The following is a 23581-nucleotide window of genomic DNA, read 5'->3' on the forward strand; positions in this document are numbered from 1 at the left end:
AATATTATTGGCCACGTGGATTATGAGGTATCAATATTGATGTTAAGGAGTAAACTCTGTCACTGTGATACCAATAGTCAAAATATTATTTACTTGGAGGTTTAATATGTTGCTATTAGGAATTGTGTGGAATTTCACCTTAGTTAGGTGGACTCATACGTGGTCCTTTTGTGATATGTATTTGGATTTTGAAGGAAAATCTCCAATTTATGAAATTTGGTATAAATTTGTCCTAAATAATAAAAAAATCTCTGATGAATAATGTGATAAATAATGTGAATAGTATATTTAGGAAGACTTACTTTTGAGATCGGGATATATGTGGATATAGATTAAATTATTATAAAATATTATATAATTGTCAAAACTCCACATGGAAAATTTTTAACTTTGTCACACTTCAATCACTATAGATTTTAAAACACGTCTTACTATATCAACTTTTAATTCGAGAATAAATCGAATGTTACCAAGTAAGATGATCATAAGTAAAGTGCGTAATTAGAGAATTTAATAAGTGCGCAATTAATTTCCAATGAGACATTAATGATAAAAAAATGCAATTGGATTTACGTTTTTGGAAAAAAGACAAAATTATTTCTGCAAAAAAAAATGAGATTGATATTTAGTAATGTGTATAATTTGATACACAATCTTACGCATATGTATATAAAAAGCGTGAGAACTAAAATAAGATGTAAAAGAAAAATAAAATATCTAGCATGCGGGTTACATGGGGAAGGGTACCAATCCATAGTGTTAGAAAATGCTTAAATTTATTTGGAGTTAAATTTGTAAAAATGTTTTGATAATTATTAATGAACAAAAATCGTAACAATATCTATATATAACAAGTAATATTCCTATATTCGGCTGTGCCGAATCTTATATACCCTTCACCAAAAAAAAACAAGTTTTTATTTATTTTGTATCTCTGCACACATGTCACACGTAACATACACACAAACAAAAATAAACTGTAGCAGAAAGAAATATTAACCGTTGTACTGTTATACCACCGTAATAAAAAAATACACAGCTGAATAAAACCAAATAAATCTCCACACGCACACGTACATCTTTATTCAATTTACAGTGTTGTTGTTGCTTTTTAACAAAGCATGAGAAAAAATGTGGCTTTTTTGATGAAATTTTCAGAGGTTATAGACCGATTTTGCTGATTTTAAATAGCGATCTTCTCGAAAGCATGTCTAACTGAATTATTGAAGATTCGGATCTCGCCGATATCTGGGGACCTCTAAAAACTGATTTCAACAGACAGACAGACGGACATGGCTTAATCGACTCCGCTATCTATAAGGATCCAGAATATATATACTTTATAGGGTCGGAAAATTATATTATAGAAATTACAAACGGTATAACAAACTTATATATACCCTACTCACGAAGGTGAAGGGTATAAAAAAATACACAGCTGAATAAAACCAAATACATATCCACACTCACGCGTACATCTTTATCCAATTCACAGTGTTGTTGTTGCTTTTTTTAACAAGGCATGAAAAAAATGTAATTTTTTTTATGAAATTTTCAGAGGTTGTCTTGGATTTGTGCTCATATCTCCGTTATTTATAGACCGATTTTGCTGATTTTAAATAGCGATCTTCTCGAAAGCATGTCTAACTGAATTATTGAAGATTCGGATGTCGCCGATATCGGCCTTTAAAAACTGATTTCAACAGACAGACATACAGACAGAAGGACATGGCTTAATCGACTCCGCTATCTATAAGGATTCATAGGCCCGTAATTGGTCAAAGCTCCCATATAAAGTTCACTTCCGAAAATCATTATAAAATACGAATTGAACATGTTTTGTTTACATATAAATCATTCTACCAATTTTTTCCCGTATCAGTCCATAGTAGGTAAAAACTCTAGGTCCACTTAAAAAAATCTATCTTTAGCTATCTTGATAAAATTCGGCAGAAATATGTTGTGTACATACATATTAATCACTCTATGAAATTTTTCCGTTGAAGCCCGTAATTGGTCATAGCTCCTACATAAAGTCTACTCCCAAAAATTACTTTAACATACATATTTCATTAATTAATAAATCTAATGTAGTAAAAATCGATTTATTTTATGCATATTATTAATACGAAATTTTTCTGATCGGTCCATGATTGGTCACAACTCCCAAATAAGGACCATATCCGAAAATTACTTAAACTTACTTTACTTACAATCAAAGTTATCGGGATAAAATTCAACAGAAATGTGTATTTTGTATATATAAATCGTTATACGGAATTTTACTTATGCGACAAAAATAACTACCTGGGAAGAGATACTATTTTCTGAAATGTGGATCCGAGTATGTCTTTGAAATTTGCCTAACACCTCCAAGATCTTGATTTACGGGTAACAAAACAGTTTTTGTACCCTTAAGCATTTATTAGTCGGTAAGATAGTTGGAGTTAGAAAGCAGAAGCTGAGGCCTTTTTAATGATATATATCATTAAACGTTTGAGTATTCTGGAGAGGTATGTGTGAATTTTATCAGCAAACATATTTTTATACCTACCATCAAAAAAGATGGGGGTATATTGATTTTGTCATTCCGTTTGTAACACATCAAAATATTACTGAAAAATTTGAATTATCTAACAGTTTTCAAAATATACGAAATTTTGTATTTAATTCATATATGTGTTGCCAAGCCCTCTACTGAAATCCCGCCCGTTATTTTCTAAATGTTCACATGAATGTCAAAGTTATTCATATAAAATTTGAGGATTCTAGCTCTAATAGTTTCTTAGATAACTATTTATTCTATTTATTCATGTGGGGGCTGCAAGCTCCCCAGATTAAAGTCCGCCCTTTATCCTCAAAATGTTCAGATGAATAGATAAACAATATTTTGTATTTTATTCATATTCCCCATTAAAAGTTCGCTCGTTATAGTCTAAATGTTCAGAATGTCAAAATTCTTCAAGTGAAATTTAATGACTCTAACGACTGCTCTTTTCTCTTCAAAATGATTTGATGAATATTAAAGTTCTTCGTGCAAAATTTTAAGAATTTAGTTGTATAAGATTCTTACTGTAATAGTTTCCAATATAAACGAATTTTTGTATATAATATATATGGAAGCTGCCACGCCCCCTAACGCTAGTCCTCCCACATTTTATCCTAAATAATCATATTGGCACTAAAGTGGCTCCGAAAAAAATTTTAGAACGCTAACTGTATTATCTATATTATCTCAAGAAGAACGAATTTTTGTATTAAATTAATATGGGAGGTGCCGGTCCTCTCATGGGTAGTTCGCCAATTTATTACTTAAAATGTTAAAAAGTTATTCATGCAAAATTTTAAGATTATAACTGTATTAGTTTTCAAAATAATCGAATTTTTGTATTTAATTTATATGGGAGGTGCCACGCCCCCTAACGCTAGTCCTCCCACATTTTATCGTAAATTAATCATATTGACACTAAAATGGTTCCGACAAAATTTGAGGATGTTCTGCTCCCCTCATGGGTAGTCCGCCAATTTATTACCAAAATATTTACATGGATGTTAAAGTTATTCGTGCAAAAATTTAAGATTCTAACTGTAATGGTTTCCAAGATAAACGAATTTTTGTATTTAATTTATATGGGAGGTGTTGCGCCCCCTAACGCTAGTCCGCCCACTTTTTAACCCATATAATCATATTGACACTAAAGTGCCTCCGACAAAATTTAAGGACTCTAACTGTTATATTATCTCAAATATACGTGGCTCTTTGCCCACTTAAAAATTCAAAATAAAAAGTAGCCTATTACCTATTCAAGAAGTACAGGAATACGCTGTGCAAATCGGGTCAGCCGTTTAGTAGTCTATAGCGTGCAAACATACAAATATATAAACATACAAACAAACACACATTCATTTTCATACCCTTCACCTACGTTAGAAAGGTATATATAAGTTTGTCATTCCGTTTGTAATTTCTATAATTCTATAATTTTCCGACCCTATAAAGTATATATATTCTTTATCCTTATAGATAGCGGAATCGATTAAGCCATGTCCGTCTGTCTGTCTGTCTGTCTGTCTGATGAAATCAGTTTTCAGAGGCCGATATCGGCGAGATCCGAATCTTCAATAATTCAGTTAGACATGCTTTCGAGAAAAATCGAGCAAAATCGGTCTATAAATAACGGAGATATGAGCAAAAATCCAAGACAACCTCTGAAAATTTCATCAAAAAAAAACACATTTTTTTCATGCTCTGTTAAAAAAGCAACAACAACACTGTGAATTGGATAAAGATGTACATGTGCGTATGGGTATGTATATAGTTTTATTCAGCTGTGTATTTTTTTTATACCCTTCACCTTCGTGAGAAGGGTATATATAAGTTTGTCATTTCGTTTGTAATTTCTATAATATAATTTTCCGACCCTATAAAGTATATATATTCTGGATCCTTATAGATAGCGGAGTTGATTAAGCCATGTCCGTCTGTCTGTCTGTCTGTCTGTTGAAATCAGTTTTTAGAGGTCCCCAGATATCGGCGAGATCCGAGTCTTCAATAATTCAGTTAGACATGCTTTCGAGAAGATCGCTATTTAAAATCAGCAAAATCGGTCTATAAATAACGGAGATAATCCGAGACAACCTCTGAAAATTTCATCAAAAAAGAAACATTTTTTCTCATGCTTTGTTAAAAAAGCAACAACAACACTGTAAATTGAATAAAGATGTACATGTGCGTGTGGAGATTTATTTGGTTTTATTCAGCTGTGTATTTTTTATGACGGTGGTATAACAGTACAACGGTTAATATTTCTTTCTGCTACAGTTTATATTTGTTTGTGTGTATGTTACGTGTGACATGTGTGCAGAGATACAAAATAAATATAAACTGTTTTGTTTTTGGTGAAGGGTATATAAGATTCGGCACAGCCGAATATAGAAATATTACTTGTTATATATAGATATTGTAACGATTTTTGTTCATTGATAATTATCAAAACATTTTTACAAATTTAAATCCAAATAAATTTAATCATTTTCTAACACTATGGATTGGTACCCTTCCCCATGTAACCCGCATGCTAGATATTTTATTTTTCTTTTACATCTTATTTTAGTTCTCACGCTTTTTATATACATATGCGTAAGATTGTGTATCAAATCATACACATTACTAAATATCAATCTCATTTTTTTTTGCAGAAATACTTTTGTCTTTTTTCCACAAACGTAAATCCAATTGCATTTTTTTATCATTAATGTCTCATTGGAAATTAATTGCGCACTTATTAAATTCTTTAATTAAGAACTTTACTTATGATCATCTTACTTGGTAACATTCGATTTATTCTCGAATTAAAAGTTGATATAGTAAGACGTGTTTTAAAATCTATAGTGATTGAAGTGTGACAAAATTAAAAATTTTCCATGTGGAGTTTTGACAATTATATAATATTTTATAATAATTTAATCTATATCCACATATATCCCGATCTCAAAAGTAAGTCTTCCTAAATATACTATTCACATTATTTAGAGGTAAGTCATCAGAGAATATTTTATTATTTAGGACAAATTTATACCAAATTTCATAAATTGGAGATTTTCCTTCAAAATACAAATACATATCACAAAAGGACCATGTATGAGTCCACCTAACTAAGGTGAAATTCCATACAATTCCTAATAGCAAAATATTAAACCTCCAAGTAAATAATATTTTGACTATTGGTATCACAGTGACAGAGTTTACTCCTTAACATCAATATTGATACCTCATAATCCACGTGGCCAATAATATTAACCAACATTAAGTCAGGAACTACACAATTCCGGGAGAAAACCAATGCCTCCAATTTATTAAATACTAAATATTACTATTAATGAAAATCACATGATGAATAGTTCAACATTACTCATATATTTATCATAAAAGGAAAAACTTAATCTAAATTCCTAGAATTGAATATTTAACTTAAATTTGCAAAGAAAATCACAATGTAAATCCTAAAAAAATTAATCTTAAATTGTCTAGAAATTTAATTGAATTACATTAAATTTCGTAAAAACAGTAAAAGTTTCCTAAAAATCTAAGTTAAAATTGGCCTAAATATGTACATTAAAATACATTAAATGTATATTGCACTTCAAATGTGTTAAAAGTTATTAAAACACTTACTAATTATATTGCACATTTAAATATTTCTAAAAACCTAATCTAAATTGCATCTAAATTTATATAAAAACTACTAAAACTCTTCCTAAAATCTATTAAAACTATCTAAAATGAGCATAATGTCTATAAATAAAAAATTGTTGCAAATTTCTTGAACTTTTATTAATTCTTAACATTTATATGCAATTTATATTATAATTATTTTCTTTTTACTAAAAACTCTTGTTAAAATTTATCAATTAAATTAAATATAAATCGAATGTAAAATTATAGATTATAATTATTATACTTGAATTTAGAAACCAAATTATAAATTAATTTAATCGTATTTAAACGTTAATCTAAATTATATTTCCTATTAATCTAAATTCAAAAGCATAAACGTAAATATTTAATTTTAATTTTCATATTTTGATACCATGGAAAAAAGTGTTAAATGGAATCTACTAACATTTTTTCATTAGTGTATTAAAATATATTTTGCTTATTTTATCGTACTCTATTTTTTATTTTTTTTGCCACTTTAATTATTTTAATTCATGTTTATTTTTCATTCATAATCTCAAAATCATTGTAATGTATTTTTAAATATTAATAACAACAACTTCATCGTGTACTCCTTATTGTTGGGCCCAACATCCAAGAGACAACATGAATTGGAACATCATTACTAAATGATTTTTTGAGTAACATGTTAAAGAATTATTATTTAAGAGTATTAATTACTTATTATTATTATTGATCTGTCCGTCGGTCCGTTTCAACTTTGTCCCCATGCGTATTGATTAGTAATTTCAATTTCTATATATTTCTTTATTACTTCTGATCATTTTTCTCTTTGAGTAATGATTTTACATTCTTTCATGCATATTTATGGTTGCGTAGAATATCATTATTATATTTTTTTTGTTGCTTTACTTTACTTTTTTTTAATAAATTAAATATGTTGAATTGCCTAAAATTAATCATCAATAACATTTTTTTAACGGGAAGGATAGCCAAAACAAATTGTAAAAATATGTAAGTAAAAGTCATGTTTTATTAGGGACAGAATTAAAATTAAGGGTAATCTTTCTGTCAAGGTGTTTACAAATTGGGTGGGAGAATTGTACCCTACATGACATCTCATTTCGTCATGGTTCAGTTTGTTCTTTTGAAATATTTGTTATTCTTTTGCTAAGTATTTATACTTATTCAAGATTTTTGCATACTCTGTGGTATTTTTAAGGCTTTCGGGATATGGGTTAAGAGTTACTTCTACCAAATAGCTAGCAGGGAACATCACCTTCATGCCACTTAACCACTATTGTACATTTCGGTTAAAAAATGTAAAAGCCAACAATTTTTATTATTAACAAATACTAGCCGAGCGTAACATATATGGCGTCCAACGAAAAGGCCCTCGATAAGTCCCAACGTAAAGCTTAGATAAGCTCAACGTAAAGGTCAATTTAATCTAATCAAAAAAATAATTATATTAATATAATACTCTTATATCTAGCAAAAACCAATAAGATAATTTGAAAGTGAACACATCAAAATAAATAGATTAAATCAGGTTAAACAAATTATTTACATTTACAATAACAACACCTTTTATATACATTATATCCTTAGAAGTCTTAGCATTCTTATGAACACAATAGTTCTGAATCTAAATGAGCTATTTTAAATATTGTTTTCCATTTAAGAGTCCTAATTCTGAATCATTAATTAAGTTCAGTCTAAGTTGCACTAAATGAAGACAAGAACTATGTGTTATTAATTTCTTTCAAGTCCATTATTGAGATTATAATAAAAAATTTTTAACGTTGTAGATAGAAATTTCTGATACATTTTAATATTTTGTATATATAAAAAGGAAGTAGTCCGATATTTTTTTAATATAAATACGAAGCACTTCTGATTTATTTTAAACATGATTTATACATGCAAACATTTTACATTTGTTAAGGTATATTCTTCCCAGAATTAACATAAAATTGATTTTTGAATACTTTTACATATCGTTTTTTTTGTCTGCTTTTTAATTACAGAATAAAATCATATCGCTTATTTTAGGAAGATAAATAATTTAGACAAAAGTTTTCCATTTTATTAGATTTTCGTCATTTTAATTTCTGAGATTTTTGTTAGATTTTTTTTGATTTGCTATGGAAACCAGAAATTCTTCAAAAGGTAATAGAAATAGTTCATTTGTACAAGGTCGAGGTTCTTCTGCTACAAGAAGTAGTCCGATATCCAGAGAAGTTCATTCTCCAGCAAATAGACAACCACCTACACAACAGATTTATAGGCCACAAAGTTAGCTTACCGTCATCGACATTATTTCAGGACAAACTTCTTAGTAATCAAAACTCCGTTTCAGAACCACACGTTAACATTTCTTGTAGTGAAAGAGCTTCCGCAGAACCAACAATTAATCCGGTTAATGAACAGTTTTCTCTTCCGAGCAATAACGCTCCTTTAGTCCCGAATAATTTTGCATCTTCACTTGACTCAATAATTGCCTTAATGCAGCAGACAATGAGAAATACTCAAGAGGAATTTAGGAAAGAGTTAACGTCAATAAGAGCTAGTATAGCTTAAATTGGTAGTGTTCCTAGATCAAATGTCAACAGACAACCAGAGTTTTTCACAAATTTTACGGAGTCAAATACTCCTGTTTCCAATAGTAATCGTCCTTTGGATAACCAGAGCAGAATATCTGCGAATAGTGAAACTAACATAAAACTTGAGAAGTGGAAGATAATTTATGATGGATCTGGATCTGTTTCTGACTTTTTGTTTAGCAGAGGAGTGGTATTGGCTTTTTACAAAGCAAAATAGAAATGTAACTTATCCATTTTTAAGACAAGCCCTTAACAAAGAGTTCGGTCATTTGGAATCAGACCATGATGTGCTATTAAAGATTTCGTTGCGTAAACAACAATTTAAGGAAAGCTATGACGATTTCCATTCGGTTATAGTTTCCATGAATTTGCGTTTGCAGAATCCATTACCAGATGTAACTTTAGTTGAGATAATGAAAAGAAACATAAACTCAAATCTTAGATTTTTACTTTTTAACACAGAAACGCAGAATCTGAATGAGTTTAGAGACACTGCTCGCAAAGCTGAGAAAGTTATTTGGGAGACTAAGTTTCAAAACCCAAATACAACGAATTCTCGAAATGTTAACGAAATAAATCTTCCGCTCTCTGATGAAGAGGACTCGGAAGGCACAATTCCACAAATTGATGCGATTCAAGTTTCTAATAGAAGAATTAGATATGATTATTCTAACATAAAATGTTGGAATTGCATGTCACTTGGCCACTTTATTGTACCCAAGAAATTAAACAACACTTTTGCTTTAAATGTGGTTACAAAGGTGTATTTACACCTAATTGTCTGGCGACCGGGGACACTCGTCCACCCCCTCATACCCCGAGTTCGACTTAAGCTCCAATAGGAGTAGTAATTTAAATCTCCCTGATATTTCTAAAACCTTACTTGCTAATTCAAAAACAAACTTAATTTCAACAAATACTGTTTTTACACAAACTAAAACTTCTCAAAGGTCTTTCTGTAGTGATAATTTGCCCTTTATTCCCTTAGATAAAACTCTTCTTAATAAACCAAGGCTTAAGATAATGAAATGTAGAATACGCTATAAAAAGCGTCGGTATTTTCGTAAAATGTTAGAATCATCAATAATTTACGGCTCCGATGATAGGCCTTTTGTCAGGGTTAGAATACTAGACGAAACATTAGTTGGTCTTTTAGACTCTGATGCCAACGTCTCAGTATTGGGAAAAGATTGCTTATCATTTTTGAAAAGAAATAACATATCATATAGAAAACTAGATTCTACACTTCGCACTGCCAATGGTGCCAGGCAAAATGTTCTCGGTTTTTGTAAATTGCCAGTTATTTTTAAAATGAAAGACATTTTATTCTATTTAGTACTTACATTAAGTCAAGAGGCATATTTTGGTGTCAATTTTTGGCGAGATTTCGCACTTGCCCCTGACATAATCCCTGTTTGTTCCACTAGTCCAAATATTTCAGAATCGAATTATAATTTTCACGATCTCACACCAGAACAGAAATTGATCTTAGAGAAAACTATATCAAAATTTCCATCATTTGAGGTTCTTAGCTTGGGTTGTACCGATTTGCTCGAACACCATATTGATAATCGTGACGCACCAATAAAATGTAAACATTACCCCTTGTCTCCATCTAGACAAGAAGAAGCGTACGCAGAAATCGAAAGATTACTCAATATGGGTGTTATCGAAAATCAAACTCTCCCTGGTGTTCTCCTGCAGTTCTCGTAAGGAAACCAGGGAAGATAGAACTCTGCATTGACTCTAGAAAGCTTAATGCTGTTACCAATAAAGATTCCTACCCCTTACCCCACATTAATGGATTGCTTAGTAGGCTTAAAGACACTTTTTACATAAGCGGTATAGATTTAAAGGACGCTTTTCTGCAAATCCGGCTATCGGAGACCTCAAAAGAGAAAACTGCGTTTGTTATTCCCGGCAAGCCTTTGTATCATTATGCCGTTTGGTCTATGTAATGGTCCACAGACAATAAGCCGTCTCATGGACAATGTAATACCTTCACGGTTGCGGGAAAATGTTTTTATTTACCTGGACGACTTATTGGTCTGAAGCTCGGATTTTTCATCACATATTGAACTCTTATCTGAAGTGTCCTTGTGCCTCAAAAAGGCAAAACTAACCATAAACGTTTGTCAAAAACAAATTCGGTATTATCGTAGGTGAAGGATGTCTTAAAGTAGACCCTGAAAAAGTTAACGCGATTAGCAACTTCCCATTACCAAAAACGCCAAAACAACTAAGAAGATTTGTGGGAATGGCTAATTGGTATAGAAGTTTTATAAATAATTTTGCAGATATATCAGGCCCCCTGACTGATTGCTTAAAAAGACTCAAAAACCTTTTTGCTTAACAGAAGCCGCAAAAACTTCATTTGAAAATCTAAAGCTAGCTCTTTCTACTGCCCCCGTCCTTGAACAACAAGACTTTAACAGGGAGTTTGTCATTCAGTGTGATGCGTCGAAAATAGGTGTTAGAGGTGTGCTATTCCAATGCGACGATCAGGGATTGAATGGTGCCCAAAAGAATTATACGGTGACGGAGCTTGAATGCTTGGCGACCATTGTGTGTGTGAATAGGTTTAGGGCTTTTATTGAGGGGCTACCATTCCGTATAATTACGGATCATTCTTCCCTTAAGTGGCTAATGTTACAAAAAGACCTTAGCGGAAGCTTAAAGCTACAAGGTTTTGATTTCAGGATTGAGCATATTAAGGGAACCCTAAATACAGTGCCAGATTGTTTGTCGAGAATTGAGGTAGACGAGCTAGATTCTATATCCCCTTTTTGTGAAATCGACTTAACCTCTGCAGAATTTGATAATAGCGATTATCAAGATATTAAAAAAAATCATTACGGAAAATAAAGAGTCTTTGCCTGATCTTCGTATATCAGATAATGTTGTCTTAAAACGTGTACATTTTAGACATGGTGTTGAAATCGAAGAAGACACTCTTTGGCGAATATGGGTCCCAAAATCTCTTACTCAGAAAGTAATAGAATTAGCACATAATTCAGATTCCTCTTGCCATGTTGGTTTTGTCAAAACCTTATCTAGGATTCGCAATAAGTACTTTTGGCCATCGATGTCAAATGATATTAAGCAATATATCAATAACTGTGATGTGTGTAAGAGCATTAAATCCACAAACCAAGTTTCTAGGCCAACCATGGGCAATCAGTATATCTCCAATAGACTATTCGAGAGATGGTATTGTGATTTTCTCGGCCCATATCCGTTTACCAAAGTCAAGAATTCGGTTATATTCATATGTGTAGACCATTAAGCGATATGTTCAAGCATATTAATAGAAAATTCTTGCACAAGTTTATAAAATGTAGGATTAAGAGCAAAATTGGAACTAATCTGTACGATATTGAAGATTTGAATAGTAAATATGTAGGGAAATATCACACATCGGATTTAAAGCGTTAATCTGTATTCTGTTTTAATTATTGTTAATAAAAATTGTTGTAATAAATTTCAAATATACCAATATGATCATTCTTAATCCCAATTACAGAAACAGGAAAAAAATTTTAATCTAAATTAAGAAAAATCGGATTCCTGTTCGTTTATCAAATTAATTTTCAAACGAAACAGTTTTGTTACGATTTTTGTTCATTAATAATTATCAAAACATTTTTACAAATTTAACTCCAAATAAACTTTAACATTTTCAAACACTATGGATTGGTATCCTTCCCCATGTAACTCGCATGCTAGATATTTTATTTTCTTTTACATCTTATTTTAGTTCTCACGCTTTTTATAGACATATGCGTAAGATTGTGTATTGGAAATAATTGCGCACTTATTAAATTCTTTAATTACGCACATTACTTATGATCATCTTACTTGGTAACATTCGATTTATTCTCGAATTAAAAGTTGATATATTAAGACGTGTTTTAAAATCTATAGTGATTGAAGTGTGACAAAGTTAAAAATTTTGCATGTGGAGTTTTGACAATTATATAATATTTTATAATAATTTAATCTATATCCACATATATCCCGATCTCAAAAGTAAGTCTTCACATTATTTAGAGGTAATTCATCAGAGAATTTTTTATTATTTAAGAAAAATTTATACCAAATTTCATAAATTGGAGATTTTCCTTCAAAATCCAAATACATATCACAAAAGGACCACGTGTGAGTCCACCTAACTAAGGTGAAATTCCATACAATTCCAAATAGCAACATATTAAACCTACAAGTAAATAATATTTTGACTATTGGTATCACAGTGACAGAGTTTACTCCTTAACATCCAATACCTCATGATCCACGTGGCCAATAATATTAACCAACATTAAGTCAGGAACTACACAATTCCGGGAGAAAATCAATGCCTCCAATTTATTAAATACTAAATATTACTATTAATGAAAATCACATGATGAATAGTTCAACATTACTCATAAATTTATCATAAAAGGAAAAACTTAATCTAAATCCTAGAATTGAATATTTAACTCAAATTTGCAAAGAAAATCACAATGTAAATCCTAAAAAAATTAATCTTAAATTGTCTAGAAATTTAATTGAATTACATTAACAATTATTACACCTAGAAATTTCCTAAAAACAGTAAAAGTTTCCTAAAAATATAAGTTAAAAATGGCCTAAATATGTACATTAAAATACCTTAAATCTATATTGCACTTCAAATTTGTTAAAAGTTATTAAAACACTTACTAATTATATTGCACATTCAAATATTTCTAAAAACCTAATCTAATTTGCATCTAAATTTATATAAAAATTACTAAAACTCTTTCTAAAATCTATTAAAACTACCTAAAATGAGCATAATGTCTATAAATTAAACATTGTTGAAAATTTCTTGAACTTTTATTAATTCTTAACATTTATATGCAACTTATATTATAATTATTTTTTTTTTTTGCTAAAAACTATTGTTAAAATTTATCAATTAAATTAAATTTAAATCGAATGTAAAATTATAGATTATAATTATTATACTTGAATTTGGAAACCAAATTATAAATTAATTTAATCGTATTTACTTAAACGTTAATCTAAATTATATTTCCTATTTATCTAAATTCAAAAGCATAAATGTAAATATTTAATTTTCATATTTTGATACCATGGAAAAAAGTGTTAAATGGAATCTACTAACATTTTTTCATTAGTGTATTAAAATATCTTTTGCTTATTTTTATCGTACTCTATTTTTTATATATCGAGGGACTACACAAGTTTTCAGGAGAGCAAAAAACTGTTTATTTCGGATATTAATGAACATTTTAGTGTTTTTTCTTCTACAATATTTTTTAATAATTACATCTAAGTCATAAGTATGCTTTGTTTTGAATGTTTTGCATTATTTGCATTTTTTGAAAAGATAGAGAGTTTTCTCTTCGAAAATTTTCGTTTTGTATAAATAAAACAAACAGATAGAGAGTTTTTCATGTGTATAAATAAAAACTTTTAATTGAATTTAATTTCCGATAAACGTTAATGTATCATGTTTTATTTATATTATTCAACAAATAAAATAAAATAAAGGATACATATGTACATATACATACATATTTATTATAAATAACGAACAATTCATATTAAAAGGACTTAAGCATTAAAATAATGGTTTTAAATTTTATTAAGTTTTCTTAGGCTTTGATTGATTTAAATTATCATAAAATGAATGGTATTCGGAGGGTATAACAGCTTTTAATTCTTGTAAATTTTGCCATTTATTTGGTGTTATTGGAAGTGGTCCAGAATATAAGGGTTTGACTTCTATTTTGTTTGTATGTGGCTTAATGCGAACGGGAAGGTCTGCGTAATCTGTATCAAAATTTATTTTGTACTTGACGTTGCCACATGGGAGATATAAAAGTGATCTTAACTCTGTTACTTTAGGTTGGTTCCTACCATAACCAGGCCTTATTGAATTAAAACGTAGTTTCTTATCGTCTTTATAATTTTTAAAAAACTCAAGTTTTCAACATCAAACGGTTTTTCTTCTGATATATTACCAATTTTAATCGTTTTTCTAGCATCCTTTGTGACATTAACATAATCATTTGGTAAGTAAATTGTTTGGTTTTTTAACCTCCTTTCAATTTTGGCATGAGCACTATCACACTCCATTCGCGTATGGCCCTTTTCCAAATATTTTTGCTCAATTGTTTTGTTATTTTCTACAGCAAAATTTGAAAGAGCATTAGATAAATAAACATAAATAAACGATTTTGGTATCCGCATCCCTCAGAGTAAATTGTAATGGACAGTGAGTCAGATAAACAATATGAATTTAAATGGTGTATAACGCAAGAAACAAATGTCGAAGCAGATAAATCGCCATTATTTTCACTCCACCAGTAGTTTGTACATTGATGAGTACCAATATTGTAAATGGTAAAATTATGCACTTGAAGGCGTTGTTTATAGTAAATAGCAGAAGCATTGATATTAGGACATAGCTTAACAGCTTGTACATCCATCGTGAAAACGTGGCGTTTTGCCTCCAGAGCAGCAATTTTGACCAAATATTTTTCAGTCTGCGCACGATCTTTTTTGGAAATATGAATATTGTATTCATCCATAGATATTTGCTTGGATTTAAATCCAACACATATATCACATTGATCTTTGCGAGCCATAAACAAGGCTAAATTTTCTTTTTCAAAAGACTTGGAAAATGTAAATATAGACACAGTTTTGAACTGTTTCTCTTCACAATATTTACAATAATCCTTATATACATCAACTTTGGTTTTAAATGTCGCAGCTATATATTTTTTGGTGGTGTCTTTTCGACAATAATGGCTATCCATTGTTTCTAATGTTTTAAAATACTTCATTAAATGGGCTTTTTCCACAGAATCGCTTTCAGTAATCGGTTTGGTCTGTGTTGCTTCTTCTCTAAGCCAACCTTTTACCATGCCTATGTTTATTGATATTGTGGAAAGAAACGACATACCTGTAAATGTTCTTCATTGTAAGGTAGACTGTATTTACAAGTGAATTATTCTCTTGAGCTATTAACCATGCATAATTGTTTGTTGAACCTTGTCACATAACATTTAATAAATACTCGTTTTCCTTCCCAATTATAATTCCAAAACTTTTGAAAAATATTTCTTCTGGTTTCTTCGTCAAAAAAATTGCAAAATCTAAATTGTACTTTTTCACAATATTTGGAGGTGCATGTAGGTTTCATTGTCCTTGCTGGTCTTACTGGATGTTTTTGTAATTTATATTTGTAAGTAAATCCAAAATATTGCATACCCTTCATTCGCTTTACTGAGTTCTCTTTGCGTTTCTTGGAAACAGAATCATATTTCCTTTTGGTTCTTGTTCGAGGTACGCTTATATTACATTCTTCGCCTTCAGAATCTAAGTTAATATGTAATTTTTAATTTATTATGTGCTTTAATAGTGAAAAGAATACATGTATATTTGTACCTGTTATTTGCCATTCATCTGCATCTTCATTTGATGATACATAATCCACTGCTATACGTTGCAATAAACTTAAAACCGTTTTATTTTGATTTACAGAATTGGTAAAATCAGCCATTTTATTACATAAATTAATATACATATGTATGTAACAATAGTAATTTTACCAATATATCAAAATAGAAAAAAGTGTATGACAAAACCGACTTAAATTTTTTGGACGCATACAGTATTTTTTCGATTAAAAATACGTAAAAAAATAAAAAAAAATGTATAATATCTTTAAAACGCGTTAACAAATTAAAATTATTTGGCCAGATTCGTGATCAGCGGGTTCATATTAGTAAGAAAATATATTTTTAATGTTAATGTTAAATGTTAAAAAATTTTCAACAAAAAGAAAATAAAATTAATTTTTCAATAAGATAGAGACTCTTGCATACAACAATTTATGTTTTTTTAATGATAGAAAAATAACAAAAATGTATATAATATAGCCAAATAAATTAATACCACATATGTGGAATTACTTGCTGAATATTTTGCCATCAAAAACTAATTTTCATGAAAAGTTAAGATAGAGACTATTGAATATAGTCCCACAGTGGGGCAGAATGGAAATTTTTTGGAAATAAATCTGGCATTTCTAAACGGCTGATCCGATCGGGAGCGTAGCCAAGGAGTATTCGAGTTTAAGTTTTGAAGATGAACCCCGCAGATGCCCCAGGGACGGAGCTGTGGCGGCTCAAAGTAGGGTACCTACGGCATGTAAAATTTTTAAACTCGTGCCATTTTTTTGTTTTTCACCCAAATACAAAGATTTTTATATTTTCTGAAAGCGCTCGACGAGATCATACTACTTATCTCTTATAAAATCCGAGTTATAGGCATATTTTTGAATACCGGGCGTAATTTTGGACCAAATGGACTCAATTTTTTCTTGTTAGTTAGACAACAAAATTTCCAATAATACACAAAAAATTTCAGATCAATATCATTTACAGATCCAAAAATATACGTTTTTTAATTTAAAAATTAAAATTTTTTTAGATTTTTGCCATTTTTTTGCCCAAAATGTGTCTTAACTCTTTTATTAATAAAATAAAATTTTCTTTAAGAACATATAACAATTTTATATTTTTCTAAAAGGTATCTTTACTCAGAACGCTTTGGCGTAAAAAACTTGTCCTATTTTTTGAAAATGTTGCCACTGCGTCCTTCCGAATATGACCTATTTTTTTTTATCAAAACTTCAACTTTGGGCGACATGTTCTAAAATCCCAAAGCTGGGATCAGAAAACTGAAAGCAGTCTTGGAAACCTCAATATGTTTTCTATTTACTCCAAAAGTATTTTCCCAGGCCTGAAAGAAATGTGGACCCTATGGGCAAAAATGTAAAAAATCCCATTTTTGGGATTTTCATTCTTATTTTTGGAAATTACGGGATGCCCTTTGACCTTTTCAATTTTTTTTGCATTTTCTTATTTGAAATGACAAATTTAACAAGCGTTGAAGATTTCATTGAGTTTTGTTCATAAATAAAGATTTTGTCATATATTACATATTTGTTAAATTTCTAAAACTATGATTTATATCAAAATTTTAATAGGGTCGCAGATAGCTACAACAATTTATTCCATATTTATCCCTTAATTTTTTTTTGTTAGATATGGAAATTCTCGACCCTTTACAAAAAATTTCAAGCCAATATCTCAATTACATTCAAAAATATGTTCATTTAAACCTGTGTCCATTAATTTCATCTTTTTCATATTTTAGTATTAAATATGACAGAACATATTTAAATCTTATATTTACCTATTTTCTAAATGTTTGCTTATCCTTATAATTAAAATGTCCTATTATGCTTAAATTTTCAGAAATTTATAACTATTTTTTACCTAATTTTTTTCGACAGATCATTTCGTTCTGTTTCGTTTATGATCATATAGGTAAAAATATACAAGTAACGATAATTTCAATTCATTCATTAATAAGAAATATCAGTGACTGAATTACAGGTTATACTTAGTAATATAGTCCTAAATGTTAATAAGTAGACAATTCGTAATTTTTTACTTTGGAATACCTGTATCGGAAATGACAAGAATTGGTATATAAGTAAACTTCTCAGAATTTAAGTACCATATTTAATAAATCTACAATGAAGATTACATTAAAGTACGAAGAGGTGTTGTTCCGTTGTATGGAGTGTATCTTCAAAAGGGCCAGAAAGAATTAAAGACATTTCAAATTATATAAAAACTACATATAGTAGAAAAGTAGACAAAACAGCAATCAAAAATTCTACCTAATGCATCACCAAAACGACTTAGGCGAATTGTGGAAGTATACCAACTCCAACATCACGATAAAATTTTACTGAAGAGGAAGCAAGAGCGCTTATGTTGGAACTAGGTCTCAGTCGAAATAAATATCAAATATTAAGGAAAGCTCTGCATGAAAAAGGACACAATATATTACCATCATACAAGGCGATCCAGAAAAAAACAAACTATCCTACCATCACCTATTGCTGTTAATGATGTGGGAGCTTGTATTGTATTGTATCTTTGCTCGAAAACACATCATCAAGAATTGTGTCAGACTTTTCAGAAGACCAACTAAAGAAAATTCATAAGTGTGATGTTGTCTTAATGTGTAAGTGAGGATGTGACGGTTTATCAGCAATTCCAGAATACAAAAAAGCTTGTGGAAGTCGGACATTAGCAGACTACAAAAATGTATTTATGTCATCATTAGTGCCATTACGAATTCGTTCATATTCCCTTAATCCTTTATCGTCAAGCATCGGAAATTCATTTGAAGATATATGGATCAATACAACTCAAAAAATTTTTGTAGACCCATTGGATTTGAATATATAAAGGAGTCAAAGAAACAAACAAAAGATTTAGTGGAATAAGTATTTAAAAGATTTAGTGGAATAAGAATTTAAAAGATGAAATAAATGCCCATTTGCATAAAAATAAAGGAATTCTCTCTTAAAGTATCAGCTAAGCTTAACAATGATTTATGGAATGGTCAACAATGCCATAACAGAAACTTCTTCCTTTTGGAGATGCTCAATATGTAATGAGAAAAAGTCGCAATTCTCAAATATAAACAAAAGCAGAAGTATTAATGAAGAAGTCCTGTCTTTCAGAATTTCACCACTTCATGGCAGAATACGATTTTTGGAATACTTTTTACACATAGCATACGACCTCAAATATAGAAGTGTGCCAGAGAATCTTGCTAAATCAACAAAAAATAATGAAGAATTGAAAGAACTGAGAGCTGCGGAAAAAAGCAGAATCTAAAAAGAATTTAAAGTTCAGATGGGATTAAACTTCGACAAACCACTTCCAAGTTGCGGTAGTACAAATGACGGTAATATGCCGAGATGGTTTTTTAGTGATTTCGAAATTACTTCAAAAATAACTGGAATCGACAAGGAGTTGCTTCTATGAGTTAAAACTATTTTAAAATTAATGGATATAGATTTGGGTAATATACATCTGCAATTTCTAAATTACTTGTATCTTTGTATCCATGGAGGGAACTAACACCAACAGTACACAAAGTATTGAGTCATGGTCAAATAATAATTCCATATTCTTCCACTTGGAGAGTTAAAAGAAGAAGCCCAGGAAGCGAGGAATCGAGATTTTAAGCATGTTCAACTATTCAGCTCAAGAAAATGCTACAGGCAATCACAGAATGAAGATATTTTTAATAGTTTACTTCTATCTTCTGATCCTGTTCTTTCAATTATGCGAAAAAGATGGATTTGTTATGAAACTCTATCATCTCATAACGAGGAAGATTTAAAGGACTTATATTACCTTCTGGATATGTATACCGATATGACAGATTATTTTATAGAAAATAAGTAGTGTTAGGAATTAACTATATAAGTAGGTTGTAAGAATTAATTGTATTATGTTTAAGATAAACAATTCAAATAAAAAAGCTATTATACTAACTGATGATATTATTAAATTGTGTTTTATATTTCGGTGGGCGGGAAAGGTGGTTTGTGTGGTGTTGTTGTGCGTGGCTCATAGTAAAATTATATTTTTTTTATTGTATATACAATGTTATAGTCTTTAATAAAATAATTAACTAAATAATTTTTAAAAATTGCCCAAATATTTTATTCAACACCAAATGTATGTTCTGTCATGTTTAATACTAAAATATGAAAAAGATGAAATTAAAGGACACAGGTTTTAATGAACATATTTTTGAATATAATTGAGATATTGGCTTGAAATTTTTTGTAAAGGGTCGAGAATTTCCATATCTAACTAAAAAAAGATATTAAGGGATAAATATGGACTAAATTGTTGTAGCTATCTGCGACCCTATTAAAATTTTGATATAAATCATAGTTTTAGAAATTTAACAAATACGTAATATATGACAAAATCTTTATTTATGAACAAAACTCAATGAAATCTTCAACGCTTGTTAAATTTGTCATTTTAAATAAGAAAATGCAAAAAAAATTGAAAAGGTCAAAGGGCATCCCGCAATTCCCAAAAATAGGAATGAAAATCCCAAAAATGGGATTTTTTACATTTTTGCCCATAGGGTCCACATTTCTTTCAGGGCTGGGAAAATACTTTTGGAGAAAATAGAAAACATATTGAGGTTTCCAAAACTGCTTTCAGTTTTCTGATCCCAGCTTTGGGATTTTAGAACATGTCGCCCAAAGTTGAAGTTTTGATAAAAAATAGGTCATATTCGGAAGGACGCAGTGGCAACACTTTCAAAAAATAGGACAAGTTTTTTACGCCAAAGCGTTTTGCGTAAAGATAGCCTTTAGAAAAATATAAAATTGTTATATGTTCTTAAAGAAAATTTTATTTTATTAATAAAAGAGTTAAGACACATTTTGGGCAAAAAAATGGCAAAAATCTAAAAATTTTTTAATTTTTAAATTAAAAAACTTATATTTTTGGATCTGTAAATGATATTAATCTGAAATTTTTTGTATATTATTTTGTATATTACTGAGTCCATTTGGTCCAAAATTACGCCCGGTATTCAAAATTTTGTATCACTAAATTTTTAAATGCCTATAACTCGGATATTATAAGAGATAAGTAGTATGTCCAAGCATGTTTTTTCAAGATCTCGTCGAGCGCTTTCAGAAAATATAAAAATCTTTGTATTTGGGTGAAAAACAAAAAATGGCACGAGTTTAAAAATTTTACATGTCGTAGGTACCCTACTTTGAGCCGCCACAGCTCCTTCCCTGGGGCATCTGTGGGGTTCATCTTCAAAACTTAAACTCGAATACTCCTTGGCTACGCTCACGCCAAATTTTATCCCGATCGGATCAGCCGTTTAGAAATGCCAGATTTATTTCCAAAAAATTTCCATTATGCCCCACTGTGAGTCCCTCGATATATTTTTTGTCACTTTAATTATTTTAATTCATGTTTATTTTTCATTCATAATCTCAAAATCATTGTAATGTATTTTTAAATATTAATAACAACTTCATCGTGTACTCCTTATTGTTGGGCCCAACATCAAAGAGACAACATGAATTGGAACATCATTACTAAATGATTTTGTGAGTAACATGTTAAAGAATTATTATTTAAGAGTATTAATTACTTATTATTATTATTATTATTGTTATTATTATTATTATTATTATTATTATTATTATTATTATTATTGATCTGTCTGTCGGTCCGTTTCAACTTTGTCCCCATGCGTATTGATTAGTAATTTCAATTTCTTTACATTTCTTTATTACTTCTGATCATTTTTCTCTTTGAGTAATGATTTTACATTCTTTCATACATATATATGGTTGCGTAGAATATCATTATTATATTTTTTGTTGCCTTACTTTAATTTTTTTTTTTAATAAATTAAATATGTTGAATTGCGTAAAATGAATCATCATTAACATTTTTTTTTAAATGGGAAGGATAGCCAAAACAAATTGTAAAAATATGTAAGTAAAAGTAATGTTTTATTAGGGACAGAATTAAAATTAAGGGTAATCTTTCTGTCAAGATGTTTACAAATTGGGTTGGAGAATTGTACCCTACATGACATCTCATCTCGTCATGGTTCAGTTTGTTCTTTTGAAATATTTGTTATTCTTTTGCTAAGTACCCAGCAAAAATTAATTGATGTCATGCTTTACAAACGATATCTTTATCACATCTAAAAATGCGATTATATATTTTTCGCTTTTATAAACCAAATATTTTCTTACAAATGAAAACCCAGTTAAAAGTGAGGAAAGAAATGTAGAAAGTCACTACAAATAACATATTCGAAGTACATCAAACTTTGGTGAAAAAGCAATGAAATTAACATAAGCATGTCATTGAACGAATTCGGTTTATTTTTGACATCCAAATATCGGATTTTTATTGCATCTATGAATAAGATTAGATGTAGTTCATAGTTGTCAAAAATGAACAACATCCCTCCAATGACACTCTAATGTAAAATTCATAGGTTTTTCACCAAAATTGGAAGTACTTCAAGTATGTTATTTGTGGTGAAAATTCTACTTCTTTTTCCCTACTTTTTTGCTGGGTATTTATACTTATTCAAGATTTTTGCATACTCTGTGGTATTTTTAAGGCATGACATGAGTATGTTATATGCTTACGCTTTCGGGATATGGGTTAAAAGTTACTTCTACCAAATAGCTAGCAGGGAACATCATCTTCATGCCACTTAACCACTATTGTCCATTTCGGTTAAAAAATGTAAAAGTCAACAATTTTTATTATTAACAAATACTAGCCGAGCGTAACAATATAAACATATATGTAACTAATTTTTGGAAAATGTATAGACATAATAAACATTACTCTGAAAGCATAGTCCAAATTTCAAGCCGATACGGTACATAGATCTCAAGATATATCACTTCAAAAATGAAAAACATACTCTGGTATGTGGGTATTGACATAAAGGTTAAGGACGATCCGTCCATAATTTACCCTCCCGTCCAGACAAGGTCCCTTTAAGAAAATTACTTTAACGCTAATTACTGGTTAAAAAATACATGTATAACAATAAAATGTGATACAAGTATGTATCACCAAATTGTGTGTGGATCGGTCCATAGATTGTACACAATTTCATGAGTATCGGTTTGTAATTGACGCACATGAAGGTCCTCTTCAGAAAATTATATTTTGTTTTTAAAAAGTGTTCAGTCCATAATTTACTTAAGCCATATTCCAAAAATCACCCTGATGTTTATAGGAGCATTCTCTTCACGTTATGTTGTAGACGTTTTGATGGTGGGTATATGAGATTCGGTACAGCCGAATATAACACTCTCACTTTGAAAGTATTT

At 29.8% G+C, this 23581-nt stretch overlaps 1 protein-coding gene across 2 annotated transcripts in view; it reads left to right on the forward strand.

Moving 5' to 3' along the window:
• The window catches only part of LOC111688377 (myosin-I heavy chain), a 1083699-nt gene that overhangs the window by 394300 nt on the left and 665818 nt on the right, over positions 1-23581 (forward strand). The gene's annotated exons all lie outside the window — the stretch shown is intronic.

The sequence above is a fragment of the Lucilia cuprina genome, chromosome 4, assembly GCF_022045245.1.
Source record: "Lucilia cuprina isolate Lc7/37 chromosome 4, ASM2204524v1, whole genome shotgun sequence".
NCBI lineage: Eukaryota > Metazoa > Arthropoda > Insecta > Diptera > Calliphoridae > Lucilia > Lucilia cuprina.